The sequence below is a fragment of the Galleria mellonella genome, unplaced genomic scaffold (genome assembly GCF_026898425.1).
Source record: "Galleria mellonella isolate WM207_F2 unplaced genomic scaffold, CSIRO_AGI_GalMel_v1 utg83, whole genome shotgun sequence".
Lineage (NCBI taxonomy): Eukaryota > Metazoa > Arthropoda > Insecta > Lepidoptera > Pyralidae > Galleria > Galleria mellonella.
The window spans coordinates 2,762,545-2,778,397 of record NW_026442162.1 but is presented as its reverse complement, the minus strand read 5'-3'; the positions used below and the strand labels follow the sequence as shown (position 1 = coordinate 2,778,397).

At 33.5% G+C, this 15,853-nt stretch overlaps 1 protein-coding gene across 10 annotated transcripts in view; it reads right to left on the bottom strand.

The window, feature by feature from the left end:
* LOC113516982 (sodium bicarbonate cotransporter 3) overlaps positions 1-15,853 on the bottom strand; it is a 56,464-nt gene that overhangs the window by 40,059 nt on the left and 552 nt on the right. The window lies entirely within an intron of this gene.

The following is a 15,853-nucleotide window of genomic DNA, read 5'->3' as shown; positions in this document are numbered from 1 at the left end:
ATAAAAAAAAATTGGAATAGCTATGTCAACTATGTATATTGAAATGAATGTTTTTATTGGTAATTATGATTCTATCCTAGTATAGTTTACAATATGCATTCTCAAGTATGTTGGTTGGGTTGTATTTATAATATGGAACTTTGTTTCCTATGAATTTATGTTTATGTGCTATATATTGATGTATAAATAATTGAAGTGACTGGCTCGTGACGATGTTTATAATCTATTTGTACTAGTGTCTTGCAAGCGTCTGTAATATATTGGATGGTTTCGGAAGCACTATTACAGTGTCGATATGAGTCAGCAGGCAAATTACGGTCTTTTATGATGTGTTTTGTACAGTTTCTGGTACCTATTGTCTGGTCTTGTATTGCTATTATAAATACTTCTGTCTCTGGGAAGAGCTCACCGCGTTTTAGCAATTTGTTCGACGCATTTTTGTCGACATATGGTTGGTAAAGATTCGCTCTGTCTTCCGTGATGAGACTTCTTACTCCAGGTATCTATGTTTTATATACTTTATGCATAAAAAAATAAAAAAATATATATACATTAAGAACAGTATCTGCGGTCCCTAGAAAATTCTTATTAGATAAATACTGGCTCACATTATTAATGTTTGTCAAAATAAAGGTCTAACTTAAGGGTGAAACCCTATCAAAACATATTTGGAGCGAGCGTCCACTGATAAAGGTAAACCAATAGCGAAATGATGTCGTAAATAATAAATAAATTGCCCCGTACAAGTGTTTTTTGTGATTCAATATCCTTATTTATTTTCTGTTATTTTTGTATATATATATATATATATATATATATATATATATATATATATATATATAATCAGGATCATCAAATAAATCATCAGGATGAGCTAAATAATTTAAATTTAAAGTTTTACATAGTAATTACATAATACATACCGTTTAAAAATATTAAAAGTGTTAAAATATCGTTCGTTTGGATTTTTATGGCAGGTTTGATGACAAATGAAATGTTTAGCTACATTTATAGGGCCCATTTCGGACAACAAAACAACAAAATGAAAATGTGTCCGAAAATTCGGAATTTCATTTCATGTTAGAGATTACATTTTTACTTCTAGCCTGCCAGTATAAACTAATAAGTGATTACCATTACATATTCATTCTTTGAAAAGGAAACTCCCTTTAATAAAGAGCTTTATTGTGATGTGATATGGGATCTAAGATGTGTACAGTAAATAAATATATATCTTGGAGGTCCTAAATAAATGTAATCTTATTTATCCATTTGGGGTTACGCTCACACTAAAGCTTCAGATTGTGACATAGTACTTACTTTCATCCGTAAAGGAGGGGCAAAATAAATTATATTATTTCGACAAGGGTTAAACAGGATGCTCATCAGTATATTTTGAGGAAAGTTCTGATTGATTCACACACTTACAAAACAAAGTTGGTACAGCCACAATATCTTATCAATGTAACAAATTAGAAAGTTAGTAGCGATGAATGGAGGGTCGGATGAATGGATTTTTTTATTTATGTAATACAAAAATCCAAAGCTTTTAAAAATAACTTACATGCTCATTCTACTTATAAAAACAGCCAATAACAAATTTTAATTATATACATGAAAATTATAAGTCTAAAGCAAGCAATGCAAGTTAGAGTGGGTGCATGTGGAAGAAACTATACAGATATATGTTTAAACAAAATTTGGAACACGAGTAAGTTATATTCTAACTTGGCTTTACTTTATATACTGATTCATGTGGGTAAAACTGCGGGGTACCACTAGTAGCCAATAATTATTAATAGTTTGTTTTTAATGGGATGAAAATGGAATGGTAGCCCCGCCTGCGCTATCTGTATAACCTGGACGGGTAACAGAGAATGATGTTAGCGAGGAAGAAGTGAAGTCAGCTGACCCTTAGTGAGATATTCACTAGGAATCAATCACGATATTTTTTGTCGACCTAAAAAGGTATATTGCTGGCAATGGTACAATCAAATCCCTAATGGTGTAAAGGTAATCCTTTACCCCAAAAATTGACAGTTAGTCTGAAATATCTTTATAAATTTAGACAGACGCGTTCATTTTATATAATAATAAGTAATAGATTTCTTTTAATCGATGATAATGAAATGGTAGTCTCACCCGCGTTATCGGTGTACACCGGGGCATCAGTGAAGAATGATAGGTGAGGATGCAGTAGGTCAGTTAGTCCATTGTGACGAATTTAACAAGAATTGTTCACGGTGGTTTCCAGGGGGAACCACGTGGAGGTCGACCTAATAAGGCATATTGATAGCAACGGGGCTGTCAAACTCCATTGCTAACAATCCCTTTCCCCTCAGTAATAGATATTAGACATTGTGTATTGATTTAGTACTTTCTTTAAGTACATAATAGCTATCTAAAATCATAATAGGTAATATATCTTAATACATAATAGGTAAATAGTCCATAATGTATATGGAAAAACTTATCTATTGATACAAACAAAGTACATGAGAATATAAATACAGGAAATAAAAAACAAAATATAATCTTCAAATCTAAGTTGATTTGATTTTTTTGATACGTAGTTAGATAGGCAGGTATCGATATTTCTATTGATATACATGACCGACCTGACCACTCGTTACCACGTGAAGCATTTTGTAAATAAAACAATTGACGGCAAATGGGTAGGTATCATTATATTCATCTTGATAGGGGTAAATGTTACTAAAATATTCAGTAACATACATATATGTACCTACTTACTAGTCTATCTATATGTTGGATGATTGATATTCCCTAATAATACGAGGTCCATTAAAATAATGGAAATTTTAATTATGGATCAGTAGTTATAACTTATAATTTCTGATTTCAACAAGTAAATATTGTTCTACAAAAAAATCATGTTCTCCAAGAAACCGACTTCAATCGTAGCAAAACCAACTACTTTTATTTAAAAACTAACCTACTAAATCGATTTTTGATAAAATCTCTACGCGACTAATCTGGAAGTATATCGTTTGAGAATAAAATAAAATAAATAATAAATAAAAAAAAAAATTATAGATATAAAAAAGAATTTCCCAAAATCGGTTTATAAATGACGGAGTTATGAGATAACAAACATAAAAAAATACCACCGTATTGAGAATCTTTTTCTTTTTTGAAATTGGTTGAACAGTAACTTCATTCGTGAATACACACATCATCATCATCATCATCATATCAACCGTTAACTGCCACTGTTGAACATAGGCCTTCTCCTTAGGGGGTTTTGTCAGAAGTCGCCACATATTTTAAAAATAACTAAATTTAAATTAAATAAAAAAATTAACTAACTAATAGTTCCACGTTTGGCAGGCGGGTTGGCAATCTTAGTTAGGCTTTGATGATGTTTTAAAAGGTGCGCTGCTGTTCATCCCCCATTAAGTTCCCATAGTTCACCTCTTACGACACTTACAGAAAAGCAGCCCATTATATGCCGGGCCCATTTGGCGGTGAATACACACAGATGAAGAAAAAAATTTGTATAATAAAATTAAAATATTTGAATTTAATGTACGTTTTATATTTGTGTTTTACAAGTAAAAATAGGTTCTCAACGAACACGTTTTAACTTCGTAAAGAAAAATGGCAGTCACGGGAATAGAAAATACAATGCGAAATAAAATGTGAAAGCCGATCCATTAAAAAAGTAATTGCGCAACAAGTAAAAACAATCAAATGAATTGAATCTTCATCTTTTGAAAGTTTTTTAAAAAGAAAAAAAGAAAATACTGGCGAACAACGAAATGTTTTGTAGACACATTCGATTTAAATATTTGATTTTAGAACGTGAAATCCTGTATCTGCAAGAAGATTTTGCTACTGAATGAACAAGTTCTGAGAATCGGCAGATTCAATTGTGACAAAACAAACCCCAAAGTAAACCTTATCGATTGCAAACAGGTTAAAATCGGCTTAGTATGTGCGTCACAATCTCGTAATACAGATACAAATAAAAAAATACGAACTGAAAACATCTCTTTTTTAAAAATTGAATTTTTTTTATAACACTGACGGTAAATAACTACCGCCGCCCATGATCACCCGCGACACTAGAAGCATAGAGGCATTGCAGGTTTACTCCAATATTTAGATTTTAAAAATATTATTTTTATTTTTAAAAGTTATGTTTATATTTTTACGATATTTATAATATGCGTCACGGCGTCTCGTCTTGCTGTTGTTAATATTCCATATTTATATCACAGTGAATTTATTTTTTTCGGGGCCAATAATTTAAAAGAGTCGGAATTATTTTAATTTTTACTTCAAATTGTTCCGTAACATAATATTGTATGTAATAAAAAGGGTTTCGTTAATCAATCAAATTAAAGGATATAAATTTAAGATTGGCTCTACAGTTTCTAATGATTAGTATATCTAGTTTATTTTGACAAATCTGTTGTTTTGTTACTCCGTGTTTTGTTGTACCATTGTTTATAAACAGAACGATTCGCCGGTTGGAAAATAACAGTCATATAAAGGCACTCCTTCTTGGTCCTATTGCTTTTGAAAACAAAATATTTATTGTTTATTTATTGTATAAACTTTTTGTACATTGATCATACAAATTGTGGGTATTCATTTGGAGATATACTTTACGTATCTTCACTAATAATTCACTAATACCTCTTAAAAAGTTTTCATCAGGGGAGTCTGAAAAATCCTTTTGAAAATTGATTTACATTGAGGACTAGCTACATCCCACGGCTTCACCTACGTAAATGAATATATTTAGTATCCTATGTTGTTGTATCAGCCGTTAACTGTCCACTGCTGAACATAGCTTCTCTCATAAGGGGAGGTTTTGCCAGTAGTTACCACGCTTGGCAGGCGGGCAACTACTATACATAGCAACTACAGGCGTGTGGGGAGCGGAAGCAAAATCCTTTATAAGAGAGTTGAGTCTGCACATTGCGGATAGGGGCCATGATCGCCGTTCTGGTTCGTATCTGGCTTAAAGGATATCTCTGGCAATCTAACGCGGAAATGCCGCCAGTGTCATGGGGACCTTCGGGTCGGGTACGGATCATAAATGGGACTGATCCTTAACTTAATTTTTTTTTATTTAAAAAAAAAATATATATATATATATATATATATATATATATATATATATATATATATATATAACAACACAACTCGGCTTCAATAGAGTAACGTATTGATTACTTGCTCGATGCCTATACCTAAATGAAACACGAATAAAAGTGTCAATTGTTATAATTGCCTTTTCACGGTGATGATGCTTCACAGATTAGAGTGGCTCCACTTAACCACGTCTGACAACAAAGTGGATGTGAAGAGGGTGAAATCGAAACCGTTTGTATCCATTTTTAGGAATTTTATAAATGTAAGACTCAATTGTTTTTAAATAAACTTTTTTTATGACACAAGCGGAAAACGAGCATGCGGTTCACTTGATGGTGAGTAACTAACGCCGTCTACGAGCACCCGTAATACCGGAGAAATTGTAGGTGTACTGCCGGTCTTTTAAAAAAAGAATATACTCTTTTCTTAAACATGGTATCAGTTCAGAAATACTGCTGCTAGATATAGATAACCCCGCCTGTGCTAACAATATACGCTGGCGGGGTACCAGTGAAGGATGATAGTTGAAAATGAAAAGGCAGGTCAATTAGTCCATCGTGATGGATACACCTGGAATTCAATATGATGATTTCCAGGCAGGACCACGTGGATGTCGACCTGACGGGTATATTGCTAGCAATGAGACTTGTAGTTTGCATTACTAACAAAAGCGTGGTTGGGTGTACATAAGTTTAATTATAACAAAAATTTCGAGTCTCTCATGTCACATGACATGTCCTACATTTAATTTTGGTATGGTTTTTTTGTCTCATTTTGGCTTTGACCCATTTTTGGGATATGTTTTGTATCACAGAAGAAAAAAGTATATTAAATTTTTTTAAATGTCACCTGTATTGTGTGACAAGGGTCGAGATGTATTAGAAAAAAAAAATGGAGTTAGAATAATTAAGCCTATTTAAAAATGTATTGCATCTATCACACTGATATACATATTAAAAGTCGTAATACATTTTAAATTATTAAAAATATTGTTTTTGACATTTAAATGTATCTATATAGCGTTGGGCGTAGAAATTTAGATTATTTTAAAAAAGTAGTATTTTATTTACACTAATTAATATAAAAAAGAAAGATCAGTGAGTACTTTATTTTTAGTATTTTATATATCTCTTTATGAGGATATCCGTAGAAGAATCGAAGTGATCGTTATAGCCCATAGGATAAGCAACCTGAAGTGGAAATGGGCTGGTCACATTGCTCGAAGGACTGATAACCGATGAAGAAAAAAGCTTCTTGAATGGCGATTCTGTACAGGCAAACTCAGTTTAGTTCGACTCTTCCACAAGATGGAACGACGACCTTAAACACATTGCAGGGAGGTAGCAGATGACGGCTCGGGACCGTTTCTTATGGTAGTTTTAGGGGGGAGGCCTATGTTCAACGGTAGACAGTTAATGGCTGATATATAATGATAACGTCTATTAAAGAGATTATATGTATTGCCGTGTGGTCCCGGCATAGAATGGACTACGCCTTCCTTTCCCGTGGGTGTCGTAAGAGGCGACTAAGGGGACTTAATGGTCGAGAGATGGATAGCAGCGTCCCTCTTAATATATCACCAATGCCTAACTGCGGTTGCCAATCAGCCTGCCAAACGTGGCAACTACTGGCAGTACTCCTCTTATGGAGGAGGCTTATTTTTAGCAGTGGACAGTTAAAAGCTGATATGATGATAATGATGATGTATTATTTTAATAATTATATATCACAATCATTGGTGTGTTTTACAATACACATTCTGTTCCATTCGTGTTTCAACCCTAAAGCAGTTGTGTTTGCATGGCTGTGTTTCGGTTTGAATAATGGGATATGGCGTGAATTTACTGGGTACAGAGGAATAACACCTGAGTCCTTGGAGCAACGCATGGGGGGTATCATGGGCGAAACAGTATACTCGTATTCTGTTATGTCCATGGTACTGCTCATGTCTATAGGCAACGATTACCACTTTCCATCAGGTGGGCCGTCAGTTTGTTTGTTATTCTAAGTTGTATAAAAAAACACATCATTAACTGATTAGTAATGAGTGCTAAATTTAATTGTAAATGCATGTTATGTTTTGTACATCTCCGATTGTACATATATGTATGTATATGTACAAAAACAGAAGCTTCTCGACTAGAAACTAATCTTCTTGCCGTAATAGATGATTTCGTAGTGTTCGGTTGCCGTATTATTTTCTATTACTGCGGTGAACGAGGTTGGCAGTAATTGGACTTGGAGGATTGGCTCGATTAATTTGATTAGCTCTCGATATTTATCATATTACTGTAATCTAAGCATATCATATGTACACTATAAAATTAGTTACATTTTAGAAATAATCAACATCATCCTATCATCATCTTATGATGATGGAAACAAATACAACGTAATAATCATTTACATGTTTAGTCATATTTTATTTATTTTTAAGCGTGTTCCAAAAGCAAGGAGATGCTCATTTCGTGTTTTTTAGTTTTCGACTCAACTACCTATTTATAAAAAGAACTTCGCGGAGCTCGGAACTGTTCTGGTTTTATTGTCAGAAGTACCTAAATATGAAACATAATAAAAATAAGAAATACATATTAGTGCTAGTAATCTAATATCGATATTATTTGTAAACATAACGAAACCAATCTAGTATTTATTACAACTGTAACAACTTTATCGTGGAATAGTAAAACTGTTGTTTTATTAATATCTAAATGTGTACAAAGTTCCAGCAAGTGCTAACAATCATGACTATCAACATCGTCAATATATTAGCCATTAACTATCCACTGTTGAACATAGGCCTCCCTCTATTGGGGGGTTTGCCTGTAGTTGCTACGCTATGGGGCTTGGCAGGCGAGTTGGTAGCTGCAGTTAAGCTTTAGTGATGTTTGTAGAGGGACGCAGCTACCCATCTCTCAACCATTCATTTTACTCAGTATTAGCATACTATATAATGTAATAAAGAAATTTAATTTAATGCCATTAATTTTGTGTTGTGAATTAGGTTTAAGCAGTAATGAGAAGTTACTGAAATAACTACTTAAGTTACACGTGTAGAATATTTTTAGCTAATAAAATTTGTGACAGGCGCTGGATGAATTTGCAATTTTGTTCCTAATTTAGGTTATAACACCAAAAGTATAATATTAGACATGTAATTTGCTTTTTGCCTTACGGCATTCCTCGTCTCCGTATTAAAATCTCGACTCTGTTACAGAATACTCTGTTACCAGAGGGAGACTTTGTACAAAAGTCGATTGCTTGGGTACCTCTGTCCCATTCGTGTTTCTACCGTGAAGCAGTTGTTTGCATGGCTGTGTTTCGGTTTGAAGGGTGGAATATGGCGTGAATTTACTGGGTATAGAGGAATAACAACTGAGTCCACAGGAGTGGCAACGCATGGGGGGTATCATGAGCGTAACAGTATACTCTGTTATGTCCATGGTACTGCTCATGTCTATAGGCGATGGTTACCACTTTCCATCAGGTGGGCCGTCAGCTTGTTTGCCATTCTTAGTTGTATAAAAAAAAGAATACGAAGTTTCATTTGATGAATATTTTTTTGATACTTCTGAATGAAAGTCAACTAAATGACATTCAAATAATAGTTAAATTTTAAAAATCAATATTTTTTCGGAAAATGTATTGTATATAAAAATAATATTATATATGACGAAAAGAGTGAAATTTTTTTCCGTATTGGAGAAAACCTCACGTAACACATAGTGTATTATTATACCTCTATGATCGAATTTAAATCTTTCTTTTAGAAAACTAGTGATCTTTCTTTAAAAAAGAAAAGTGCGCTTCCCGCTAGATTACCAATTTTTTAATATATCATTAAATTATTAGAGCGTACAACTCAGAAATGACCCAATTTAGAAAAGTTCCCCACTAAATTGACCTGATCGAAACACCAGCTCGCACTTGATTTTTGCAAAGCAACATCAGTAGGTAAGTTTGATCAAGTAGTTATACATGTAAATCTAATATTATTTATTCATATCCTAGACAGCATACCTACATTTGAGTAAGAGAAATCTCGCGTCAGGCAATAAAGATGTAAATTAAAATTTAATTCACCAAGGATCGTAACCTCAAAGCCTTTACAGCAAAAACACATGAAACTCTGTTCGTAACGATCTTGTATATGTGGAAAATGTTGGAAACAACATCTAGATAAAGTGTTTCCACACAATAAATGGTCGAATAAACACAGTCTGTTTTTTTTTATTTCTATGTAAGGAATATGTAGTACTAAATAAGTGGAATTTTGTTCGAAATGTTATTGTGTCCTTTATCATACATACTTACTGACAATCTGACAAATTATGGCTTTACACGCGTAGTGTCATATTTCCCCTTTAAGTTAAAATTACGTTACAAAATTGTCAAAAAAATATATGTTACAAATTGTAACTTTCAAAACTTAGTATTTTTGACTGTACAGTAATAGTCAGTCAGGACAAACAAACGAATTTATAATATATAAAATAACGCATCAATCAACAGTCGGCTAAGGAGTTTCTTTTACACTTTACATCTACAAATTATATGCCTTTATGTTGTAAGGTTAGAAAATAATCCAAAGGTAGCACAGGAAATCGACAAGATGAACTTCTTATTCCTGTTCCGTGTGGATATTACTTATATTTCCTTTGCAACATTACAACAACGTATACGAGGAGTATATGTAAAGATTGCTCTTAGAGATACGGCTCCTTTTCAGTATTGTACATGTTTTAGTCTGAATAGTTATCAGATATAGCGCAAATATAATAATGTGTATTCTGTTATAATTAGATTGTATAGCTGTAGATACTAATCTGGGATAGAAATCTGATGTAGGCATTCAACAAGTTATGAAAGCAGATGAAATAAGGATAAAGGTCTTTTTTTTATTGTTTCTCTGTGGAAAAGGAGCTGGCAAGTTTATATCTATATATTAATACGTAAAGCAAAAAACTTTGTACCCCCTTTATATTGCGCGGACGGAGGAGTATAAAATTTCGCACAGTGCAAATTGCGAATATTTTTTCAAAAATTATACACAAAAATACATTAAATCAATAAAAACATTAAACACACTACCATGTATTTGACATACACACACGCATATATAGTCTTTTGTTTATTGTTAAAGTCTGTTGTCAAATTGAGAATAGATTAATATTGTTTGTCTTTATTATAATTTGTCTATAATCTTCCTGAATGTCAAACATAACCGTAATAAATCTATTTATTACAATATAAGTGGTCGAATTTCGACCACTGGGCGGCCACTAGTACCTATAAATATGTCCATAGTTATAACTTACATAAAGTTTTAGAAGTTCAAAGTTACATATAATTCCTGTAACTATTCGTATATTTGTGTTCAAAACTTGTTTATCATTTTTATATTTACGAGTGAATGTATCCAATGATGTAATAATATGACTAGAGAATACTGATGGCTGAAAATAGAGACAAATGTAAGGGAAAACCGCATTATGCCGACCCCAAACGGATGATTTTTATATAAGTAAGAATAATCAATCTAGTCCGGAAAATAGTATTATCCCAACTGAGTAAACATAAATATTTTATGAGATTTTCCTATTATTATTTTAGGCGAATGATGTGTGAAGTTGGATGCTATTTGGTAGCCTGGGAGAGATGGATTGTTAGTAATGGGGACGTCAACCCCCATTGCCACCAAATTACCCTATTAAGGCGACCTCGACGCGGTTCTTCCTGGAAACCATCGTGATTAATTCTTGTTGAATTCGTCACAATGGATTAAATGGCCTGTTTTTATTCTCACCTATCATCTCTCATTGGTACAACGCCAGCCTATACCGATAGGCGGGGTGAAAATTCCATTATCATCCATTAAGAACAACAAGAAGAAAGCTCGCTCGCAAATCCGCTCGGTAGCTAGCGATCGGCAGTTAAATAAAAATAATCCATCATTTTCCTTTAGTTATATTCAGAATTTACCTATCTTTACTAATATTATAAATTTGAAAGTGAGTTTGTTTGCGCCCTGTCGGCTTAATAAATCACTTTGAAATTTAGTATATACCTAAGTACTACGGCTATATGGTATGGAGAAGGATAAAAACTACGTTTTAGTTTGGTCAGTGAATATATCTTGATCACGTGGGCAAGGTCGCGGGAATAATTATTAATTTACTCTTGGGCTACCTACCCACATCTCTCTGTTTTCCTTTAACCAAAGGTTGTAAGAGATTGCCCTAAGATCGCCTTTTGTACCTAACTTTATATATATATATATATATATATATATCTGTACTTTATGCTATTGTATTTCATTTGAAATTTCTTATTGTCATTGTATATTTATATGTTTCTTGGTTATTTATTCAAATCACTTAAAATAACAATACTGTGAAGCATCGTGTTGTTTATTTTTTATATACTAGGTATATTATTTATTTATTTACCGGTGACGAGTTTTACTGAACTGAATAGTCTGGAAAAATGGTCGTGCATATTAAATATTTAAAGTGATGTCCGACGGCTGGCGTTATTAATCTGATTAAAATAGCCTCTGGTCTGAAATTGTGACAAAAGTAAATATTTCATACGTACATAAATATCTGTTACGTCTGTCTTCTATTAGTGTAGGTAGAATCAATAGAGCACTAAATGCCTCGATTCAAACAGATCTCTTTCGTTCATTAATGTTTTCATACACGCTCGCCGGTTACGGGTACTTTTAATTTGGCCCTCCTTCAGAATATTGCCTATTTGGTCGGTGATATTGCATATATGCGTCTAGGCGACTCATACCGACATTTTCCTTTATACATACTCAATACATTTCTTTCATTCTTCTTTGATCTATCTTTTCCAAATAATCATACCAACGCAATATTTTCTTTTCGGTCTTTGTCACTGCATAATCACACTATTACTCTCTTTATCTTTTAATGTAATATCACACATACTTCTCAGACATCTCAGCTCTACAGCATTAATTCTGCTTTCATGCTTCTTCTGCCATATTCACGATTCTCTTCCAAACACAAATGTTGGTTTAAATATTTCCTGAGTTTTAGCATGGCGAGCATGTTTTCATATATCCGCATATTGGATACCATGGTCATATCAGTGTAAACAAGGTAACGGCCCACTTGATGGAAAGTGGTAGTCGTCGTCTATAGACGTAAACTGCACCATTGATTACTCTGTGGTGCTTATGGTATATACTCGTACAACTCATGGGTTAAATTGCCATTCCATTTTATGTAATCATCACATCAGCCTTTAACTGTCCACTGCTGGACATAAGCCTCTTCCTTGGGGTTTTTAGCAGTAGTTGCCACGCTTAGCCGACGGATTGGCAACCGTAGTTAGGCTTTAGAGATGTTTTAAGAGAGACGCTGCTGCCCATCCTTTAGCCTCCTGTAGTCGATTTTCACGACACCCACGCGAAAGGAAGGGATAGCCTATTATATGCCGGAAATACACGGCAAATTTTCATCATCATCATTATCATATCTGCTTTTAACTGTTCACAGCTGAACATAAGCCTTCCCCGGGGGGTTTTGCCAGTATTTGTCATACTTGATAGACAGATTGGCAACCGCAGTTAGGTTTTGGAGATGTTTCAAGAGGGCCGCTGCTGCCTATCACTCGCCCTTCCTTAATCGCCTCTTTCGTCACTAATGGGAAAGGAAGGAATGGCCTAGGTACTCTATGCCGGGACCACACGGCAACGGCAAATTTTAATTTTATCAACTAAATATGTCTAATAAGCTCATATGTTGTTGTATTATAATTAATCAAGACTAATTATACTTGTTTTATCTAATTCACGTAGACAGGCTTTACCTGTAATTAATTAAAGCGTAACTTTCATGTTATTAGTTACAACGTAATGGATTTGTCTATATATAAGAGCTAATTATTTAGCTTAAAGCAATTAAATGGCTTTCACCTTGCGTGCACCAGCAATTATGAGTATATGAGTACAAACCAGAATTCTATGGTATCATACTCAAAAATCGAAAATGTAAGTGCACTAATTACTGAATACTAATTAAACTAATTATATTAAACTATATTCAGTCGAACAGAGAACCTCTTCTAGTTGAAGTTTTTGTTTGTACTAAAAATTCTTTATCGTTCCCTTAAAAGAAAGAAACACATTATAAATATTAACAACATGTACACAAACAAATCAATTCATACAATACACACACAAACAAATTCGTCCGTGTGGTCCCGGCACAGAATAGGCCATCCCTTCCTTTCCAGTGGGTGTCGTAAAAGGCAAATAAAGGAACATTAGTGGTGAGAAGATAGAGGGATGGGCAACAGCGTCACTCTTAAAATATTACCAAAGCGGATAATATGATGATGAACCTTCAAGGCATTTAGTAACCGTTAAATAAGATGACATAGAAAGACACACATGAGACATAATGGAAAGACATCTACCTATAGTTTATACATTGTTACTACAGAAGGGATTTCGAAAAGTACCTAGTTTTTACATTATACACACAACGATCTTTGTCTTCTGCCTACAAAACAAGAGACATAAGAACATAGTATGATTAGACACTATGTATTTAAGATCTAAGTGATAGAAGAATAAAAGTACTGTATAATAATAGCAAGAATTTTCTTTTACTATCTCGGATATAGTGAAATCGCTTGAGGTTAAGAGTCTCAGAATATCTGTGCTAAAAGCGAACCTTTCCGCGACAGCGAAGCCGGAGGAATTCAAAGAAGCCTTTTAGATATTCTCACCTTTAGACGTCGGAATTTCACATCTATGTATAGATGAAGATATACGATTTACCTCCATCTCTACAAATACTCGTATTGTAAATGTGAAAGTGAGCTTGTTTATTACCTTTTAATACGTTAACATCTTGACCAATGATTACTAAGTGTGATGTATGGGATACGTGATACATGGGATTTAGAAGGATATGAGTTACTATTATCCCATTCAGCGAATATACCCTGGTTTCACGGACGAACAAGTACAAGTTAGTATATTATAAAGATGTTCTTTCAGAATGACCTTATTTAATTTGAATCACTAATTCACTAGTGTGAAACTAGAGGGAGACTTTGTGCAAAATGTCGTTTGCTTGGGCACCTCTGTCCCGTTCGAGTTTCTACCGTAAAACAGTTGTGTTTCCATGGCTGTGTTTCGTTTTGAAGGGTAGGATATGGCAGTGAATTTACAGGGTACAGAGGAATAACATCTGGATCCTCAGGTATCATGGGCGAAAGAGTATACTCTGTTATATCTGCATATGCATGGTACTGCTCATGTCTATAGGCGACGGTACCACTTTCCATCAGGCGGGCTGTCAGCTTGTTTGCCGTTTTCAGTTTATTTGCATAAAAAATAAATAAAAGAAACTAAACTCAGTCTTATTCATTTACTTATTAATATTTTTATTGCGCCAATAACTAAAAAATATACAATAACAATTAAAGATATCAAATTAAATACAGCAGTATAAAATACAGATCAAAATATACGTACTTAAAACTTAATATTTAGTATGCAAACAAAAAGAGAGTACAGTCTTTCGACTATTGACTATTTGTAGTGACGGTGTAGGCGTATAATTATGTACTCTCTCCTTTTTCCGCCTCCTTTGAGTGTTACAATTTGGTCTAAAGACACGTTTCGAGTCTTTGGCAGTCTCGAATGTTCCAAATCGAATCGTCTGCTTGTGATGTATACAGACACGTATTTTTAGATGTTTTCTTTATTTTTATTATAATAATTTTAAGACTGACGTCAAATAGAATCACAGAATCTAATTTTTATTGTATAGCAGGTATTTCTATGGTGTATATTGTGCACTATTTGATTGAAAAAGAGTATGTGAACTTACTATGGTAATGTTTCGGAACCTTTGTTTACTCTAGTTCTGGACCGTTAATTATTAGTTTGAGACACCTACTACGGTCGGAGTGAATAGTTTTGGTTCTATTGTGTCACTTTGCCGAAGTCCTCTTATCGCTATAGTAAATAGGTACACTAATTTTAATCGAAATTAAAAAGGAAGAAATTTTCAGTACACTTGTAGGTTTGTGTTTACAGTGCACTATTTGTTTTTACTCGAATTTCATAATTCATTTTACATTCGATAAAATTTACTCACGTATGGGTCCCGTTTCCATTTTATCTCGACTGAATTTTTTTTTTACGTAGCGAAATTTTAACTTACAATGGAGAATACAAGTAAGTAAATCGTCTCTCACGATATCCAGAGGGCAAAAAGATGTCACGTATTTTTATCCGCAGTGTGGTAAAAGAGGCGACTGGTGGGAATAAAGCATTATATCAGTGCAAGAAAGAAGATTTGAAATAAAATACTCCTCGAGAAATCTTTGAAATAAAAGGCATTTTTATATATAAAGGATCCTTGTCAAGGTGTTAATAATAATTTGTTGCGAAAGATTCATTATTATGACAATGATGTTATATAGATAGAACAAGGATCACCTTTGCCTCAAATTATACCTTTTGTACCTTTATGTATAATATAATATATTTTAATGTGTACTTTATACTACTGTATTTCACATGAATTGTTGAATTCTCATTGTATATTTTTATGTTTCTGGTGTAATAAAGAGTTTAATAAGTAAATAAATTGTATAGACTCGTCTAAAATAGAGTAGTTACTGAAAATTCTTACATTATTCATAGGTAAGCAGTAAACGTTATCATTACTGA